This window comes from Leptosomus discolor, chromosome 3 (genome assembly GCF_034619465.1).
Source record: "Leptosomus discolor isolate bLepDis1 chromosome 3, bLepDis1.hap2, whole genome shotgun sequence".
Taxonomy (NCBI): domain Eukaryota; kingdom Metazoa; phylum Chordata; class Aves; order Leptosomiformes; family Leptosomidae; genus Leptosomus; species Leptosomus discolor.
In genome coordinates, this window is record NC_141393.1 from 44,863,137 (window position 1) to 44,869,136 (window position 6,000).

Below are 6,000 nucleotides of genomic sequence, written 5' to 3' on the forward strand. Positions count from 1 at the left end.
CAGGCCTTCCAGCTCATGCTGGTTGCTCCAAGTTCTGGCAAAGCTGCTGATCCTGTCCATCAGTTTTACATAAAAGCAGCAGGAAGAGCATGCTGCTGGTCTGAGAAATAGTCAGCTTCTTTCTGTTGCCTTTGTCAGTACAGGAAAGACCTCCTGCTGCTGACTGTTCCCTGCGAGTGTGTGCTGTCAGTGCACTGTTCTTGCTATTTCCTGCATCTGTTTCTTCGCATCTCATGTGCTTTGGTGCTGAATTTCTGAACTCCAAGCTGGCAGCCTGCTCTTTGGCCCTCAGCTTTCCTGTCTATCTACATCACATCTGACACCTGCCTCTTTCTTCCTGACTGCTGTGACAACCAGATCCTTAGCCTCATGCAGCCTCCTAATCAGAGAGTGCCTTGCTGTTACCCACCACTGTCAGTAAAAGATAGTCCCCAGCATCATCCAAGAGAGCAAAGGAAGCAAAAGACGGTGACCAGGCTTGTTGCTGGAGTCTGCCATACCACTTGGGGACACTTTTTCAGTACATAAATCTTGTTGTCTGAGGGCATGAGGTTACTGTGAAAGAGAGCTGGAAAGGCTCGGGAGTGAAGTGCTGTGATGGGGATAAAACCTGCCCTGCACTTGCAGCTCTGAGCCAAAGGGAAGAGGAAGTGCTTTTCTGGGGAGTCTGTCCAGAAGCATGGTGACAGTGGGGAGCAGGGGCCTTGCTCTCTTCCCACTACCCAGCAAAGCATGTGGGTGAAAGGACTGTGCAGGAGAGAGACGAGATGGCTGGGTCCTGTTCTTCTACTCAGACCTGCAAGCCTTGTGCTTTTGCTGAATGAGAAGATTAGGCAAGGAGGGTGGCAAATTTGGTAAAATACCTGAAAAATTAACTGGGAGATGTAGATCTCCCATGGATCACAGCATGAGTGGTGGGGTAGTCTACAGTGATGCCTTGGGGACAGCAGCAATTCCTAATGCAAAGGCTTTGGGGTTTTGTTTGGGTTTTGTTTGTTTGTTTGTTTTTTAAGCGAACAGTTTACAGACACTATCTAATCTGCATGTTTTCCCCTGGGGATAGTGAGTAACGCTGGAGAGAACTCTGCTCAGTACTTCAGGGCAGCCTGGCTGTTTCCAGTAGTGGAAAGAGCAAGCACAGCCACAGATGGAGGAGAGGATGAAAGGAGAAACAGAAAGCATACTCCCTCTCACTAGAGCAAGGGACAGGTTCTTAGCATCTTTGTCCCTTCCCAGAGGGTTTAAGAAGATGATCCCAATTTCCTGTGGTTTCAGGGATCATATAGAAATCTTTTCCTTTGGTTGGGCTAGGTTTCTGTCACAAGCTGCCCTGTGTTCCCATAAGTCTATATATTTGCTAGGATTGATGCAATGGAAGCAGCTGGCTGAGCGTCATGGGTGACCAGCCTGCCAGTGTGCCAGATTGAGTGTAACTAGTAGCTGCCTCCCTAGGAAAAAGTATAGCACAGGCAGTCACATCACACACCGACTTCATGCTTCCAGCAAGATCTAAGATAAGGAGCTAATACACTGTGTGTAGAGCGAATATCTTGTTCAGGTTTACAACTTATACAATTTTACTGCAGTCTTACAAATGTTGTGGTTTGAAGAAAAGCCAGCAAAGGTAGAAGGAACACACAAAGTAAGGAACACAACAGATGCATAACTCGAGAGATACCGAGGAGCGCAGTCATGGCTGGCTTGATCCAATTTGGGGTTGTGTTGCAGCCGAAAGGCAGGTCCTGCTGCATCTGCTGTCCCTCGCACCCACTGTGGCAAGTGGCAGGTGTGGGCCAAGTTGTGTCCCTAGCCCTGCTCAAACGCTGACTGTCATTGCATTGCTGAGTTGATCTCCTCCTGCTCATGCAATTGCTGAAGCAAGTAAGGGAAGGGCTAGGAAGGTTTGAAAGGGAGAGGACTACCCCTTTCAGTTGTGCCAGCAGATGTTGCTGGGCTGCCAGGCAAAACTGCTGGGGTTTGATGGAAAGGGTAACTGGAGTGTGGAAGGAGCATGTTGCTCCTGAGTAGTTAAGTGAGTGTGTGTGTATACAGGTGTGTCTTCAGGCTTTTCTTTTGTAACTGTTTCCAATAATATAATCAAACGTCTGATAAACATCACCTCTGACTGACCTGGCAGGTGCTCGGGACTTGGGTGGCTTTGGTGATACCCTAAAGCAGGGGAGAGCTGGCAGATGTGCTCTGGGGTTTCCTGGGTCTGAGGACAAGTTTTAGACCGTGCTGTAATAGTCAGTTTTGGGATGTTACAGATGTCCCTGCCAGGAGCAGGCTGTTTGACAGGTGACAATCACTCAAGTGATGTATAGCTTCAAGTCATGCTCATCACACCATATGGAAGCAAGGTGGAGAGACTGGGCAGTGAGCAGACCCCAAGCTACCTCACCCTCCTTTAAGGGCAGTCCACAGCACAGGCACTAACTTACTTGAGGTCAGAGCCAGCAGGGCTGTCCTCCTATCAGACATGACCCCTCCAGATTTCCAGCAGACATGTAATCTCTCTTCCCTGCAGATTACCGCCCCCTCCAAAGTCTTCTAAACAGAATCCCTCCATACAGGGACTAGTTGCCTCCAGCCCCTACAACAAGCATAGGGAGCATGCCTAAAGCAGAAGACAGCGACCCTTGGAAGCATGGCAGGCAGAGCTAACGAAAAGACAATGTAAGCAAGGCAAGATGAGAAAGCTGTTGGTTTACTACAAAGCTCTTTTGAAAACATACAGTTATCACAGAGTGCAAGCACCACTGTCAAACAGGTTATCGTGAGGGATTTGAGTGGACAGGCAGTAGGTAGCAGTGCTTCAGCTGCACAGGCGACCACGATGTGTAGAGGGGATGCAGGTCCACTGGTGTGACAAACATCCATAGGATTGTGGATGGAGCATTCCTTAGGAACTGTGTAGTGTGTGTGGGGAAGCCCTGAGGAGAATTTGAGAGAAAGGGCTAGTGTGGTAACAGCTGAGGGCAGTGACTGACTGTTTTGGTGTCAGCCTCCTGCTGAAAGCAAGAACAATAGACTCAGGAAAGAAAGAGGTAGTGAAGTCAAAGGGGTAGAGTTCAGGACCTGGAAGGAGACTTCCAGCTGGTAGGATAGAAAGGAAATGCAGGGAGGAAGGGACCACAGGATCTGTAAATAGCTGGACCCAATGAAAGCACTGAAACTGAAGAGGAGAGATTATGGGCCCCCACACTAAGGGGGAAGAAGTGCTGACCTACTACACTGCTTGTGGAGAAAGGAAGTCTCAAGCTGCAGCTGTAATTACCTTAAGCTGAGAGACTGACAAACCAGGAACCTCTGCAAGCAGGGTTACTGAATGACGAAAATCAGGACGTGGCCAGTAAAATGGATTGCTGAAAGCAGCTGTGATTTGGCCTGAAATTTGGTTTGAAAAAGTTCACTGGAGCTATGTTGCTTAGTCAAGATGCTCCAACAGAAAACAAGCCAATTTCTTCCAGTTACAGAGTCTACCCTGTTGTGTCCCCCCTTTTCAGCAAGGATTTGTTCAGCTTCTCCAGAAGCATCTTCTCACACTCACCCTCTTGTATCTTCTAATGTCTGTAGCTTGGTAAACAGTTTCACTCCCTTGCAGCCCCTGAGTTTTCCAGCGCCTTGTAGCCTGGACCTGGGCGGCAGCGCAACACTCAGTTGCAAGTCTTTTTCTGTTTCTCCTGTTTGTGGGTTTTTTTTGTGCAAGGTCCCTCCGAAGACACTTTGCCTCATATCACGCAGCCTTACTATTCTCGTTTTGCACAACCTTTCCCACTGGCCTGTAGTGGGCATTTTCCAACCACATTTCTGTGGGTCAAGATGGAGTTTGTAGCACTGGGTTTGTCTCAGGTTCAGCCCCATGACCAGCCTGCAGGCAGTCTGTGCAGTTACCCTAGAAACAACCACTTACCAGTCTAAGTGGAGTCTTCAAGCCCACTTTAACTCCAGCACCAGCTTTCTTTACAAGCAGAAGGGAATATTGCAGCCTACTGTCCATAAGCGTAATGCTAGCAGCTCTAGAAATGCAACTGAGGCAACCCTAGTCCATGTGCAGCCTGCACTGCCGTCAGGGAGAACCTGAATGAAACAGCAGAGCTGAGCTCCACACAGCTGTGACCTTGGGCTGGATGTGCAAACAGGACAGGACCAAAGGGAGCACAGGGCAGTTTGTAACAGCTCTAAGGGGTCTCTGTGCAGGATTGCCACATACTTGCACCTGCCTCAGCCCTTTGTGCCAAGCAAAAGAGCCACAACAAGGACACGGGATAGGGAAGTAGGATGGAAAGTAAATTGAAGCTCCAGTGGCCCCAAGGTCCACACAGGGCTGCAGGAGTGCCACCAGGAGTTAGAAGCTAGCCGCAAGTCTCAGCTGCCATCACAGAGCACAGCTGTCCTGTGGGCTCTGGACCCAGATTTTGCCTACAGGGCAGAAACATCATTAATGGGTTGAGCAAGCTCAGCTGCTGCTTTGGGGAAATGGGCGTGATCCATCATAAAGAATCTTTAACTTCCTCTTCCTAGAAAATTCATGATCAACAGGAAATCCAAGCTTTGCATGATACTTCAGCAATGCTTTTTCAGGAAGATGTCAGAACCAAATTAACTGTCTGCCAACCACAGATGTACAAGCTTTCCACAAGCAGTGGCTTTATTAAAAAACAAACGAACGAACAAAATATGACTAGGTAATGTTTTCACTGTGTTTCCCATCAGGCACAGAGATGCATCTGTATGTTCCTACAGAAGCTGTGGGGAAAGAATAAGCATTGCTGGCCTTCTGGAATTCAGGCACATTCATGTGTGCATGTCTCTGTTCACACACAAAACTTTTGGCATGGCATAGATGGCAAGTTTCAACTATAGCCTTTGTGGTTAACAAAACCTCATTTGCTACTATGGAAAACTAAGTCTCCAGGCAGAGCTATTAGTTTAATATAAGATCAATAGATGTGTGTGCTTTAGGGTTTTTCCCCCCTTTCAGCAGGTTCTGTACTACACAGGCTCTCTTTTACTAATCCATTTGATTTTGTGTAGCAAGGACTAAGTGCCATGCCAAAATTTATGAGGTACAGTCCAGCCAAGCAATTCTTCATTCTCAACGTGTTGTCTCCTGTCCATTACTTCAGCTCGTGGCAAGAATTTCTGATGTGCAAACATCCCTTTAGGGCACTTGTTCACATAAACTGCAGTATGTCACTATTTCTGGAAACCTTTGAGCAGCCCCCTGTGATCAGGTGGTTGTGTTTTCCTAGAACAAACAAGTCTGTTTAGACTTTATCCTGTGGAATTTCAGGTTGTAATCAGAGGTCCTGTCTGCTGGACATTTCTGTCCTCATAGCAGGTTCTGGCCACACCTAACTCCATCCTTAATTATAGCCTGACTAGAACTCAGAAGAGGAACTGAAGTCAAGCCTCCATGTTACCCTTCATAACTCCCTTTTAGAACTTTTTGACCTTACATGAAAGGCTAGTATTAGTGTTTGTGAATACCCAGGCTAATGAGGTAAACATCAGTATTCACTATAGCGCATCTCAGGTCATTTTATCCCTGACTATTTTTGTCTCTTATCTCACAAGCCTGGCAGGCATGCTGTCTTTACATTCATGTGTGTTAGGACAAAGCAGCAACAAGTCATTCAGTTGTGGATCAGCAAGTGGAACACTTGCAATTACTGTACAACACTGATGATACTTTTCCTGGGACATAATACTGAAAGCAGAGACTAGACCTTCAAATAAATCCAAGTTCTTATATACCAACACCTCTAATTACATGGCATAAGCATAGAGGTTTCTTCGAGTATCGGACCTAGAATAATAACTAAATCCAGGTGTTTTTACTATCTGTTACTTAGATCTTTAGTTTCCTTTTGGGAATACTTTCTCTTTTTTTGAGAAGTGATATTACTGATTCAGAACAAAATGCTTTAGCGTTGTTCTTCTGGTTTGCACCTCTCTCCCCGCATTCACAAAGCACAATGCTAGGGATACTTTGAG